The sequence below is a fragment of the Aythya ferina genome (genome assembly GCF_964211825.1).
Source record: "Aythya ferina genome assembly, chromosome: 10".
Taxonomy (NCBI): domain Eukaryota; kingdom Metazoa; phylum Chordata; class Aves; order Anseriformes; family Anatidae; genus Aythya; species Aythya ferina.
The window spans coordinates 8,756,285-8,770,561 of NC_140306.1; the positions used below are offsets into that span (position 1 = coordinate 8,756,285).

At 47.7% G+C, this 14,277-nt stretch overlaps 1 long non-coding RNA gene across 2 annotated transcripts; it reads right to left on the reverse strand.

Annotated features, from left to right (window-relative positions):
- Window positions 1-779: 779 nt before the first annotated feature.
- LOC311442380 lies at window positions 780-6,004 on the reverse strand. 2 transcript variants are annotated; one of them, XR_014696597.1, is made up of 2 exons: window positions 5,883-6,004; window positions 780-3,915 (listed from the first exon to the last, which is right to left on the reverse strand). It is a non-coding gene; the product is annotated as an uncharacterized lncRNA (long non-coding RNA). The 2 variants fall into 2 exon arrangements; XR_014696598.1 differs by having other exon boundaries at window positions 780-4,322.
- Window positions 6,005-14,277: the final 8,273 nt, after the last annotated feature.

The window sequence follows — 14,277 nt, forward strand, 5'->3', positions numbered from 1 at the left end:
GAGCGCTTCTGCTGCTGGTAAAGGAGAAGAGGGTACAGGTGGATGGGAACATGGGCCAAGGCTGGCCAGAGCCCGTGTCATGTGCCAGCTACCTAACAAAGCAAGACAAGGCTGCTGCGGACAATGACAGCAGGACTATTGAAAATTATTGTAAATATCTTTTCAGGTGAAATAAGCATCCTTAATCTGTTGTGTCTCATTTGCATAGCAAGACTTTAAAAAAAAAAATTAAAAAAAATAACTACATTTTCTTTTTGTAAGGAAACAAAGACTCTGACAAGGCCCTTAATCATCAAATCAGTATAAACAACATTACAATACATTAGACTTGGAAATGCTAAACTGTGATTATGCAACAACTAATTAAATTAGTACTGACAGCTTTCAAAGAGTAGGAGAAAAAGACGTGGTATATCCCTTGCTTTCAGAGGCAATTTTCCCTAAAAGCAGTGAAGACAGACAAGCTGTAAGCACTTTCCGTCTGGAAACAAGGATCCACGCAGGAAACACCCACAGCTGAAATGCAGCCTCTGCTTGAACTTGGGAAACTCATTTTGTGAGTGGGAGCTGAGCCTGGTCAGCTGTGAGTGGTAAGCAACAAGTTAAAGTCCTCCTTAAAATGAAATCCAGGGAGTGCGCACTGGAAAAGACTAATTACAGCTGCTGTGCCACCGAGCAGGAGCTACCACTCTTCTGGCAATAACTTGAATTTCATTGTTTAGGAAGATGAAAGCCTTCACTCGGCTGGGGAACAGCATAAAAACAATCCATAAACAGCAGCAAGACAAACTGTCTTTATTCAGGAGTAGCATTAATACCCTTTTGAGGTTTTTAAAATAATTTAGGGTTGCTATGCAACACAGGTCCCAACCCGATTCCAGTAACAGCAACAAAGCAAATCATCTGCTGGCTTCGGTAGGACCCAGAGAGCCCCCTCAGAGGGCTGCCCCCAGCAGGGTGTCCCAGCCCTGTGCCTCCAAGCAAACCGTGGGAGCACACAGCCTCAGCACCCCAACCACTGCCATGCATGGTCCATCCCAGCCAACAGCAGAGGTTCTGGAAGCAGGAAAACCTCCCAAACCCAGCCCTTGTCCTGTGCAACGCTTGTCAGCTTTTCAAGATGCTGCTTTCTATAAACCATCTTAATTTGCATGTTAATAATACCCAAAGCTGTGGCTTGAGAGGATGAGAGGAGACCTTTCAAGTCTTGTCAGAACTGGAAAAAAACTCAAAATTCCCAGTACACTCAAAGTAAAATCCTCCCATTAATCTTCCTTGTGGCAGGACCCTCTAGTTCCACACCAGCTTCTCCTCTTTGGGAGCCGCTCGCAGGTGGCTGCGTTTTGCTCCTGACAGCCTCCACGGTTGTGTTTTTCCTTTTGATGGCCAAGGTCCCACCTGCACACGCAGGAGCACAGCTCACTGCAAGGAGCACTGTGCCCTGCCAGCAGCTCACAGCACAGCCAGCCCACGGGCTTGCCAGGATCCACACGGGACAGGCTTGCTTCCCCATGTGGAGGCTGTTTGCAATTAGGAAGCTGTGCTTTCCTCCTCCTCACCTGCTCAAACCCCTGTGCATGGACACACCGCTGGGGGCTCAGCAGACCCAGCCACCCTCCTCCTCTCCCAGCACAGATTTTGGATTTCCAGTGCACTCTTATTTGTCACCTGTTGCTTTCAGATGCAAAAACCTCGATTCAAGGGTTGCACGCGGGCATGTTCCTGTGATAACTGGGTGAACATATGGAGAGAAGTGGGTGGAAGGAGGCCAGGCGGCTACGTGTGCTTATCTGGGAGGAAAGCTGTGGAAGGAGGGGAATCACACTACTAGCATCCTTCCTAGTACCCATTCATCACCAAATAAATAAATAAATAAAAATAAATAAAATCAGTTTTGTCTGCAAATGGCAGCGGCAGCCAACAAGCTCAGCCACCCCACAGCATAGGAGGTCCTTCTGCTTTAGCTTGCCACATCACAGGACAGCAATCACAGCACAGCTTGTAGAAAGAGAGGAAGAGTCTGAAAATCCAGCTTAGGTAACAGCAGAAAACAGTATTTTCTATATTTTAATTACTTGGTAATATTGGCCTGTGTCATCAGCTCAGACCATGTACTTGCCGTGATATTCCACAGTCAGGGCTGAAGTAAAAGTTAAACTAAAGCTTTTTTTTTTTTTTTTTTCTTCTGAGTGTTTGTACTGGGCCACATCACATCCTTGCTAAGCTGCCCAGCCAATTCATTTGTGCCTGAAAGGACAGACAGACAGACACATCCTTCCCCAAAAGGCCACTCCTGGCACAGCCAGCATGGGAGCACCAGGGACTTGAAAACAATAATTTAAAGAAAATTCTACCCAGAGCTCGCAGGCCTTCTGTACCTCACACACATGTAGAGGTGTGTGGATAGGTGTTCTTCCTCTGCTTCCCCCTTCCCAGAGCTCATGGTTGGGTATTTTCTGATGTGGTGCTGCCTCAGAGCAGAAGCTGTGGGGTGCTGGAGGTGGTGGTTCAAGGCACCGCTCCTCTCCGTGGTGCTTCCACCTGGGCCATGAAGGCACATGGACCTTGCAGGTTTGTTATGTGCAAAACACTCAACTTTAAGAGCCACCGAAGTCAACTTTCTGTCCTTCTAATATACACCAGATAAACAAAGCGATCGTAGAATAACAAAGAAATATAACCAGCGCCAGAAAAAGTCCTGCAGCCAGCAACTCTCTCCTGCATATTTTATCTTATAATCCACTGCACTAATACTTAACCACCACACCAAGCAGGTGGAAGTTTGAGGGCCATTGAGCACTGTGAATTTTCCCAATGCATCACAATTACCAAAACACCTGTGCTAAATAACTTTGCGCTGAGCCACTGTGAAAATTCACAGAGTGCTCAATAGCCCTTGAAATTTCTCATTTCTAACCGGGGCTGGAGTGGCTGAGTGCTCGCACATTACACCGCAGCACAAAGCAGGTAAGGACACTGGTTCAAGACCTCGTAAAGGCCCCTTTCTCCACGGCTGGAAGTTATGCCATCCCTGTGATTTTCAGGCTGCTCCTACTTTGTCTCCGCAATTACACTCACTTGGAGCTGGGTGAACTTGTGTGTGAGCAGACTCCAAACACTGCCATGCTCCCCGTCCCTCCTTCCCTGCCCAGCACAGCTGCCTATCTCAGGACCTCCTTTTTCCTCTTCCATAGACAGGGAAGGTGTCCAACTAGTGGCACATAAACCCCATGGGGCAAAGCAGGCTGATCTCTGTGCTCCCCATCCCATTCTCTTGGGGTCTCTGGAGCAGGACCAAGGGTTCAGCCTGATCCCAGGACATGCAGCAGTTGAGGGCAAGTGATGGGATCTGCAGAGGCTCAGCAAGGGCATCCAGGGGCTCTCTGACCACAGCACAAGACATACACACACCGTGCTGTGTCCAGCTGGAGAGGAGGCTGAGAGCAGATTGGAGAGGCAGCAGAAGCAAGAAGAATGGGAGGTTGATAAACAGCCGGGAACTAGAGACATTCAATCCATTTAGTCTGTCCCCAGGAAGGTGAAGAGGTGACTTGAGAGTGGTCAGCAAGTGCCTACGCAGAGAGAGGAGTAATAAGATGAGGCTCTTTAATCTGACAGATGAGAGCATCTTGAGACCCAGTGGCTGGAAACCAAAGGCATTTCTACAGAGAAATAGAGTTGTTCTTGGTGCAGAACAGCTAAGGTGATTAATTAACCACCGGACAATGTACCCAAGGAAGCAGCAGATTCTCTGTCACTTCAGCTCTGTCAGCTGGACCTCTGTGGGACACCCGGGCTCCACCAGGGCTCCAAGATGAGGGCATCACACAGAAAACTTCCTTGTGCCTGCTATCAGGGGCTGTTTCGGTGTAGTCAGTCCAGAATGGGAGATCTTTGGAAGCCAGAGGTAACAGCCTTCAGATAAAAATACAGAGGGGAAGAAAAAATACAGAATTGAGAAAAAATCAGAAATAAACAATGCATCTCATCAGAGGTCCCCTGGAGCCTCACAGCAATGTGCCAGCCCCTGTTCTCTGCCAGCTTGCTGCTCAGAAGAGAGCAGAGCAGAAGAAAACCATCTCCACACAGACAGAGAGAGGCTGAGCACATCCCCTTCATGTCCCAGCCCTGCTTTTCCCCATGAGGGCTATGAAGTAACTTCACGCAGTGACTGTTCTCCATGCACTGGGTGCTCACTAGCCACTTCCAGATCACCTGCGTGACTTCCACAGACCAGCCTCTGCTTCTCAGTATGGGTCACTTGCTGAGAGCTGCTGAGGTAGTGAAGTCAGACTGCTAAAGACAGCCAGTTGATACAACAGCTATGAACAATACAAAGTACAATAAAAATTAGAAAAAGGAAAAAAAAATAAGAAAGGAAAAAGAAATAAGTCTATCATACACTGAAAACAGACAGGAAGGATCAAAGCTTCAGATGGAACAAACCAAGTTTGCCATGCAAAATTGAGTTGATTTTCACTAGTTCACGCCTACAGAGAGTTTCCTAATGTCACAGCAACATAACAAGGACCCATAGCTGGCCTGAGTCAGAGATGAAATCTGCTGGGATCTGTCAAGGAGGCAGGAGCAGGTCACATAACTGCCAGGAATAAGTTCAGGCTTCCAGCAGACTTTGAAGGCTCTCATTAACCCTCTTATTTCCATAAGCACTACTCACAGACTCATCAAACCAGCAGGCAGAAGAATCCCTGTCACTGCTCATCCTTGGACAACGGGGTTACCCGACCTCAGTGCTGCTTCACCGCTTGTCAAACAGCTGCCCAAGCAGTAAGACAATTGTAGTTTTCGAGAGATTTTTGTTTATTTGTTGGTAGCAAACAGAAGAAAAAAGGACTGCTTTGCTCTGACTACATAAGAAACTTATTTCACTGATTGCATTTTTTTTTCTTTTCTTAAGCAACTTTAAATGGGGGTTGTTGCCGTTACTCATCTGATAACCACTCTACTGCAGCCAAAGACCACTGTAGATGGTCCAGAAGACTCATGACTTCACTATGATGCTGAGACAAGGAACACTCAAAGTCTCGTTATAATTATAACAAATCCAAATGACCTGAGCCCTTAGGTCAATGTCAGTAAAAGTGACTCTCAAATGCATGAACTAGCAGGCTTCCACCAACACCGTTCCCTCTCCAGGAGCAAGAGACTACTTCAAATGTCAGTGGAAGGTTGTTTAGTTTTTAATTGGTGCCTGAGCTTTTTTTGGCTGGTTTCTGAGTGATTCCCCCCTCCTTTCCGATCAGAAGAGCTTTCAAATCTCACATCGAGGGCTCTCAGGCTCTTTGTTCTTCAAGACTTTAAAAACAAAAACAAAACCCCACATCTGCAAACAGTCACTCAGGAAGACAGCCAAAATCTGATCGTGAGCATTAACATTTAACTACTGCTGTATTTCACTGTGTGCCTGCACGCCTTGTACAAAGGCAGACACCCTTATGCTCCATGTCCCTTGGAAGTAAGCAAGTACACATGCTCCATTCATAATTAATGGCCCAGCTTTTCCAAAAGCACTAACAACTGCATCTGCCCGTGTCTGTGGAGGACTCGGCCCTAAAGGTTTGGCTTCACCAGGCTAACGCTCTGCCTGCAAATTAGCCACATGGGACATGCTGGAGCCAGCCTTTGACACCTGGACCCCCGATGTACCTGAGCCAGCAAACAAAACCACACTCATCCTCTGAAACCAATGCTGCCTTTGCCACCCATTTCAAGGGTGGTGGCTTTGGGCTTCAAAATTCAGGCCTCCAAGGTGCTCGCTGCTTAGGATAGGGACTAAGCCCTCTCAAAGCCTCAAGCAAGCTGAGAGCCCTCAGCACCCCCGCAGAACTGAATTACTATGTTATTTCAAGCTGTCATACCACCTGGAGGACAGACGGACACACAGCAGAGCCGCGCCTGCACTGGGCAGTCAGCACTTCAGCTCTCAGCAGGACGGCAGCAATGCTCTGGGCAGGTAGCTTGCCGCTAATAGGCATCGAAAACCACCTGGAGATGGGCTGGTTGGATCTATTTACTTGTTACCCTGCCCATGGAGTGAGATATGCCCTGAGTAGATTTGCTTTGATGAGGCAACCGGAGGAAAAGCCTCCCCAAAGCAGCCTCCCTGCTGCCAGAGGACTGCCTCCAGTGAGTTTTTGGCTTTTAAGAGGAGAAAAAATTGTTGGCTAGTGCAGACGCAACCTGAAAATAACCCTCCATTCCTCCTCCTGATGGCTTTTATTTGTGCTTCTCTCGACACAAGAAGACAGAACCCCCTCCTGTCCCCTCGCAAAGCTTCTCAAAGAGGAAAAGAGAAGGCTGTGCTGGTAGGTTCAGGGGCTGCCTGCTCTTGTCTACCATCCCCTGGGTGCCAAACCTAAAGCAAAAGTTGAAACAGGCCCTGGGATTTGGCTACACATTATGATGTAAAACTTCTCCATATCTATTACTGCAAGTTTTACTTGACTTTTCCACCCATCCCATGAAGTTACCCTCAGCAGCAGGGACTGTTCATAGGCATGCCAATCCTTGCAAAATACCCATAACTGAAGGTATACAGAGGAAATCTCTGAAAAATAATATCTACAACTTTAGAAATAAAACTTCTTTGTCAGAATGCCCCAAGCAGGTCAAATAGACTTTGATCAAAAGAAAAATACACCCCAGTACCTTTGCTCTGCTTTTACCTCTGTGTTGTTTGTGTCTCATTTCACTTGTTCCTCCCCTACTTTGGCATGATTTGTGAAAACCTCTAAAGGGATGACATGGAGGGAACAAGGCTGGATAAAGTCCTAGAGTATTTGCCAAACTGACAAAAAATACAGAAGAGAAAACACCAAGCCCAGCCAAGTCAAATATCAATCTACTTTTGTGTGCTTTGTTTCATTAAGTTTACTTTATGATTCATTTGTAACCAACTGCGGTGGATAATGAGTACTTGCATCACAAACCTCTGTGTGCTTAAGAAATCCCTCTCCCCACACAGGGAAGGGCTGGATAACAACAACAGAGCCCTCTCATTTGAAAAGCCCATGGTGGTCCAAGCGTGAGTGGAGATCTTTCAAGCATCACTGAACTGAGAGCTCCAGCAATGAAGCAGTCACGTCACTGCCGAAACATTTGAGCCCTGTGGAGACACCATGTCCTGCTGCATTCAAGTCTGCCAAGATGCCCTGAAAGCACATCTCTTATCACGCAGTGGTTTTGGGGCAGCTGCCTCCCAAGCAGACAGCCCAGGAGATACCCAAAGGTGGTTGGGTTGTGTGCAGCCAAGAGCTCTCACAGAGGACACCACCAATCCCATCTCAAAAGTCACAGGACAGCAAAGGTCAGAGGCAGCAGAAGTCTGAATGCCTAACCCACTGATCTTGGTGGTCATCCTTCAGTGCAGGGTCAGGTCTAGATCTACCAGGGACTCTCCACCTGCACTCGCACCTCCCCTCCTGCCCATCCCTCTGCTTGCAGGAGCTGCTCCAGAACCGGTAACTGCTCTGCTGAGAGCACGTCTCCCATACGACAGACAACTAGAAACGAGCTGATCCAGCAGGAAAAAAAAGCACCCAGGACTGAATTGCAGGCAAGCTGCAGGTGTTTGGGTAATTATAAGAGTTTGGCAAAGTGTGGGAACAGCACACACTCCTAAAACGACAGCGCAGGCTTTTATACTTTCATTGCACATCTGTGCATCAGAAACTCGGCACCCCCACCCCAGCAGTTTGAACGTGCAGAAGAACCATACAGAGCCTTTCAGTGAAGATCCAAATACTCAGCACAGAGTAAGCAAGGTCACAACCCACCATGCTCTCTTACAGCTCCCGGAGTTAGCTGATGAGGATGGGAGCAGGTGAGGTGAACCTATGGGTTATTGAATGGCACCGTGGCCATTACAGAGCCAGACACCATGCTGCAGGGAGCCTGCTCCAGCATGGTCCCCACTGGACACCTTCAGCTCTCTGCTGGTTGAATCCCTCATAGCTGTTTAGGAGACTGTGCAGCATTCATTTTGTCCATTTTGCAGATTGGCTCTAAGGGAATGAGCAGCCAAGAGGACAGGTTTCCACTTCCTCTGACTCTTCCCCCTCCACTTATTTATTTGCTTTTTCCCCTGTATTTTCAAACAGTTTTCAATTTGCAAGAACTTCAGCGTGACACTACAGGTTCTTTCCCACTGCAAGGCCCCAGCAATAAGGCAACATTTATCACAGCCTGTATTTCCCCTTCTCTGCTGAAGCAGAATTCTCCTGTGGAAGGCAAAGCCACACAGGTTTACCAGCTTTCACTTTTCTGTGCATCCTGTTAACACACGTTACAGTTTCCCGCTCATTAATCCTGCAAAGGAGCATTTACAATGTATTTAAAATGCTTTTCCTCCTTTACTAGCTCCCTGTGGTGCCGTCCAGTTCCCGATCTGAAGAGCAATCAATAAATAAGCTCCGTCGTCCACCGGGGTTCCTGGCTACCCAATTAGAACAGCAACCCTCCACATGCTGTTTTATTATACGGCGGCAGCAGTCGGCTTTGGCGCGGCTTTCAGTGCCTAACGCTGGTTTTTAGATGTTTGTATTTGAGCAACAAAGCCTGGGAAGTCAGCAGGGCTGTTCTCTGCCAAGCTACATAAAAATTCACCGGAGTTTCCATCACACAGCACTTTGGCCAACTGGTTGCGTGGGGGTTGATGGCGGTGTCATCATTTTAATTGCTCAAAACAGTGAATGGGCGGATTTCTGGCTTGTCAAGGACATTGTACAGAAAAAAAAAAAAAAAATAGAGACATTGTTAATCTCTCCAAAGCCTAGCTGGTGAGCAGGTCCTTAAAGCAGCTGTACAGTGAACAAAGAGCACTTGGCAAGCAGGCAACGAGGAGCCTCGGGACCAGGGCTCAAAGGGATGGTGTTGCCGGCTGGTGAGCTCCTCACACTGAGAAATAAACATTAAACCGAGAGGGAGCACAAACAGAAGGTGCTGCTCTGCCTCACGTGGTCTTCAGAAAGAGGGATATAGCTTATTGGGATACCACAAGTTTACTTTGTGGACAACACCAGCAACTGCCGGTGCCAGTGGGGTGTCAGCACCTGCCTCCATCCTGTGCCTGGCCTGCCTAGTTTTCAGCCCCCCTCTGAGGTCATCCTTCTTCCTTCTGCAATCACCACAGGTTCTCCAGGACAAGGGTTGTTTAATATACACCGGTGTCATTTTGATGTTTCTGGATGCTACGCCTGTGAAATTAGAATAGCAATGAGTAGTTGTTTTCAGACTTGAGATTTGTCCTATTGTTTTAAATAATAATAATGGGACATCATCAAAACTGGAAGCATCAAATGCCCAGATATTGGGAGCAGAAGGGAGAGCATCCTAGTACATGCATACCCATGACTTGCTGTCATCGTAAAATGCTTGGATATTTCAGCAGCACACAGCTCAGACCAGCAGCCAGATGGAGGTACAATGCAGAGCCAACCCTTTCCTGAGCAGCACATTGCCTTTTGCAAACAGCCGTAAATACTTCTCACCCACAGAAGTAAGTGAAACACATTTGGAAACAAAGGGTGATGGTGGTCACCTAGCAGGGGACAGCATTATCCCAGGTGAGCCTCCTCTGGAAGCACAGCAGGGATCATTACACAACTTGCTTGTCCTTATTTAAGCCTCCCCACCTCTACCAGGAGCCCAGCTGACCTGCTGCTACCTGGTGGGTAAGCACAAATACAAGACACTCGTTACCCTGAGCTAAGGCACTGCAGGTCACTGTGCCTCCCAAGAAGTGAAATGACAGAAGAGAAACATTTTCCTGTTTCCTGAGAGCAGCAACAGTTCTGCACATCCATAAAGCAGAGCTCTGAGTTATTTGCCCTATACAATAAATAGCCACCCCTAACTAGCTGCCAGCTTAACACTAGCAAAGATGCTCTATTCTTTCTTCGGTCCTATTTTTAAGCAGTTACATAAGGAGAAAAGACACAAGGGACTTAAATCTGTGGGAAGTCTTCACGACAGAACACATTCCTTCCACCTGCATTTTGCAGATAACACTCTAAATTTACTTTAAAAAAGAAAAAAAATAAATAAAAAAACTTACTCCCATTCATTTTTCTGCTGTGCTACTCAGGCAGTGAATGAGGCATCAGTGGAGACCAGGCAGAGCTGCAGATACCTCCCACAGGTGGCTAGAGCATCCTCCAGTGAAGGTCTCTCTCCAACAGTTGCCCTCCAGCTCACACCTGCACCTCTGCATCCTTCTCTTAAGCAACCAAGTGCTTTCTCCTGGTCTTGCTTTGGAGTGCTGAGCCCTTAGGTGATACACATCACATTTGAATTGTCTCCATTATCAGCCTGACTACTTCTAATAGATGCTTGATTTTTATTTTTATTTCCAAGTCACAGAGCAGTCAGATTGGCAGCAGCAGCCAAGTAACGGTCCCCAAAAATTTAGTGGTAAATGGGCACAGAGGAGGTAATTAAACCAAAGGGAGTCCCTGCAGAATGGAGACATGCCGGAGAACCAGGCAGCCCATCAAAACAGCGGCCATCAGCCAAAGACTTGTCCAGGGGAGAAGAGAAAAGGCTCTGAATCTTTTACAGGAAAGCCATGTGCAGCTGTAAGGAAGGGCAGCTGCCTTCCTCAGGAGGCATTTTAATTGGGGATACCTTTGTTGGCTTTTTCCCCACAATCTCTGTACTCTATGATAGCACTTTGCTGTATTTTCACCTGAGACAAGGCTGATCTCTGGGCCAACAACCAGTGCTAGGATGTGACACCCCGCAGAGACACTGACTAGCTGTTTGCCAGGGCCCTTTCACACCTCCCTGGGAAGCAGCTGGTGCCACCCACGCCTGAGAAAAGCTCCCAGAGGGGATGAATCACTAGTTTGATTAAGTCTGGCAATTCCTAATGTGTTGGACCACAGCAGAGACATGCTCTGGATCCAGAAGATGAACAGCAAAGGCTGGGCACGGAGCTTGGGCTACATCACACCAGAGGTTTGCAGGGAGCAGTCAACTTGTGCCTCGCTGTCCCGGTCAGCAGTAGGGCATGCCAACAGGCGTCTGACCAGAGACATCTCCCAGATGAGTAAGAAGGTGACAGTCTCCTGCAGGGTGGCCCCAGGACCACCCTACCCCTGCTGCCACAAACAAAAGCTGGGAAGTAACTGAGCAGAACTGTGCACGGTGGGACTGCATCTCCCCAACACTGCCAACACAAGGCTTGGGCTGGGTCTGGAGACCCCAAACCTGCACTTCCCAAACTTCCCTCTGTGCTGCTACAGCACCTGAAACTCTTGCAGCAGCTGAGCTTGGTGGCAAGGCAAAAGACTGGCATGGGGTTGGCCCTGATACTGTGCAAGGGATTAAATAAACGTCTAAGTACTGTGCTGGGAAAGGCCTCGAGTACTGTTCTCCTCTGCATCTCCCCAACCGGTGTTAAGCCCAAACTCCATGCACTGAATCTTCGCTGAACAAAGCCCTAAATAAATAAATCAATCATTCTCCAGTGTGCCCTGGTGCACTATCTGTCACTGCCTGCTGAGCTGCCGTTTCCACTTCCCCTGGCCTCTCCCTCATAGGCTCTTATTGACATTTAATGGTGATGGGTGCAGGTGGCTGTCCCAGGGCTCCACAGCCCAGCAGGCAGCACCCCACAGCACCATCAGCAGCCCCCAGCCACGGGGCTGCATGCTGTGCTAATGACCACGACAAATCACTGACGATGCTCAGCTGGTTTGTACCAAACTGCTCCGATGCTCCTGGGTGATACAAGAGGTGCTGTGTCAGCTAAAGGGAAACATCAGTCATCCCTCATCCCCGTACACCAACCAAACTCTTCGTCCCCACATCCCCTGCCTGCACTGCAGCTGGGAAAAGCAGGACTACTCCACACTGCTGCGACCACCTACCTGAGCTGAACTGAGAAGGGGGAGATAAAAAAGAATGCTTCTCCCTGTGCAAAGGGACACAGAGGTACATCTGTAGGGACCAAGCAACCCTTGTAGCCCAATTTCATCCACAACATGTGGGTTGCAGACAACTCCAACAAAGAATTAAGCCACATGCATGGAAGTGCCAGCATTTTCCCACCTTTTCCATATATGAATTTCAATGCATGTTACCAGTGCAGAGACCTCAGCATCCAGTCACATTCTGGGTCTATGAGTGTTTCCAAGACAGAGAGGAGAGCAAAGCCCTTCACCAGAGAGAGAGAGAAATATTTGGCCAAGCTCCCAGTATTTCACTGGACACAGCAAGGAACAACCCAGGGAGATCCGTTATGTGGCTTTTTTTCTAATGAGGTCAGGCCTTGAGGTATTTTACCTAGATTAAGGGTCTGCGATCACATGCCTGGGCTTTGGTGTTCATGAGCTGCTGTCTGCTGTGCGGGGCCTGAGGCCAAATCACTCATTGCTGTACCAGAGCTTCACCTCTTGTGCAATTAGCTCAAATTTTCTGGAACAGTACGGATGGCCTCTGCAGCTGGAGGTCTTTACACATGGTGTAAAGTGGAGCTGGGCTCTGAGGGGCTGGGTGAGGGGTTCCCACCACTTTGGGCTGCCCAAGGACCTGGGACCACAAGGACCTGGGAGCCTCCAACAGGATTTCAGTGCTGAGCGAGCACCCCAGGGAGGGAAATCACCCCCAGAAGGAGGGGAGGCAGACAAGGGAGGGCTAGGGTTCCTCTTCACCCTGCTCTAGGAAGGTTTCTGCCCCAGGATGAGCCCTGGGGAGAAGCATGAGGGAAACACAAACCACTAGTATTCAAGAGGGAGAAGGGAAGAGAATGCCTGAGCTTCGTCCCAAAATGGGGGTGAGAGGCATCCTCTGAGGAGGGATTTAAAAGAGACAAACTGCAAACACCCAAGAGTAATTTCAGCTCCCATCAGTCTGCACAGTCTGAGAGGGCATCGGCTGTGCTAAAATCCCTGGGAGAAGCAAACTGGGGAGGGGCACAAAGAGAACTGCTGGTGAAAAAGGCACACTGCAGACGAGGTGTGAAGACCTGCATGGCCCTAAAAGCAGCTCTCATCTTCTTCCCTCAGCCCGCTCTCCCTGCAAAAAAAATCTGTGTCACAGGACTGTGAAATGTAGTGTTCTCTGTAAAGTTTTAAGTCAAAAACAAAACAGCTTTAATGGAGAAAAGCTGCTTTAAAGGTAAGAGACGACTCAAAGGATGACATATCCTTACTGCCTGCTGAGGAGCTCCAAGGGGAACCCCAGCGGAGGAACTCACCGCATACTGAAGTGCGCCAAGCACGCTCCAAAACACACTCCACATCACAGAGTAACCTTAAGGGGAATAGTTTTGAACATCCAGAATTAGACATTGCTATTAAACATTACAAGAGGAGAGATGCTGGCTTTTAATGTGGCTTCACCCTGGGACTGGTTTGCACAAGTAGGAAGGAATGTCATGTTTTTTGGCATTATTCACCAGGAGGGTAGATGTCAGGAGTGATCACTGACAGCACATTTCTGCCTTTCAAGGGTGTGTGTCAGCCTTCACTGAACTCCACACCAAACTCCAGACAATACACAGGACATTTATGAAGTGCCTGGCCAGCACTACTGCCCAATGGTTCACTAGGCTGCAAGATCTTGAACAATTTCATTTTCACAGGAAAACATTAAAAATCTGGATCTGAGTGCAAGATTCAAGTTGTGATATCAGAGGACAAACAACTCTACATATGTACCTGGAAACTTCCTATCTGTTCACCTCTGTCCCATGCAGGATAACTTCTTCAGCAGTTATCTTTTTGGTAACAACAGAAAGCAGAGCTTCATTCCAGGAGAGAAATCCATGTTTGTTCCATAAAGATGTGGCAGGGTAGCAAATTTTAATCACAGTACCCATTTCAAATGTATGACCTGCCAGCCGACAGCTCCGTGGTCACCAAAGAGTGCTCTTCATAAATGTTCACATACAAAAAAAGGCTGAAACAAAGGTACTGACTGACCCAAAATCAAAGTGTCCCCACATCCATTCATTTACATATCACATTGGAGGCAAAGGTTGTGCTTTATTTGACAGAGTCAGAACAAGAAACTTAGCAGAAAAGGAAAAAGCTTTACAAGTATGCCAAATTATCAGACTGACAAGGAATAAAACCTTGTCATATATCATTCATGCACTACATACACGCTTCAGACTTCTGTAGCCTCTTCCTCCTTTCCTCAGATCTCAAAGCTGTTTGCAAACATAAATGAATAAAACCTCTCACCTCCCATGAAGCAGGTGATTTGTTTTTATTAATACATAAATGAAAGAGGAAATTAATTAAGGAATAG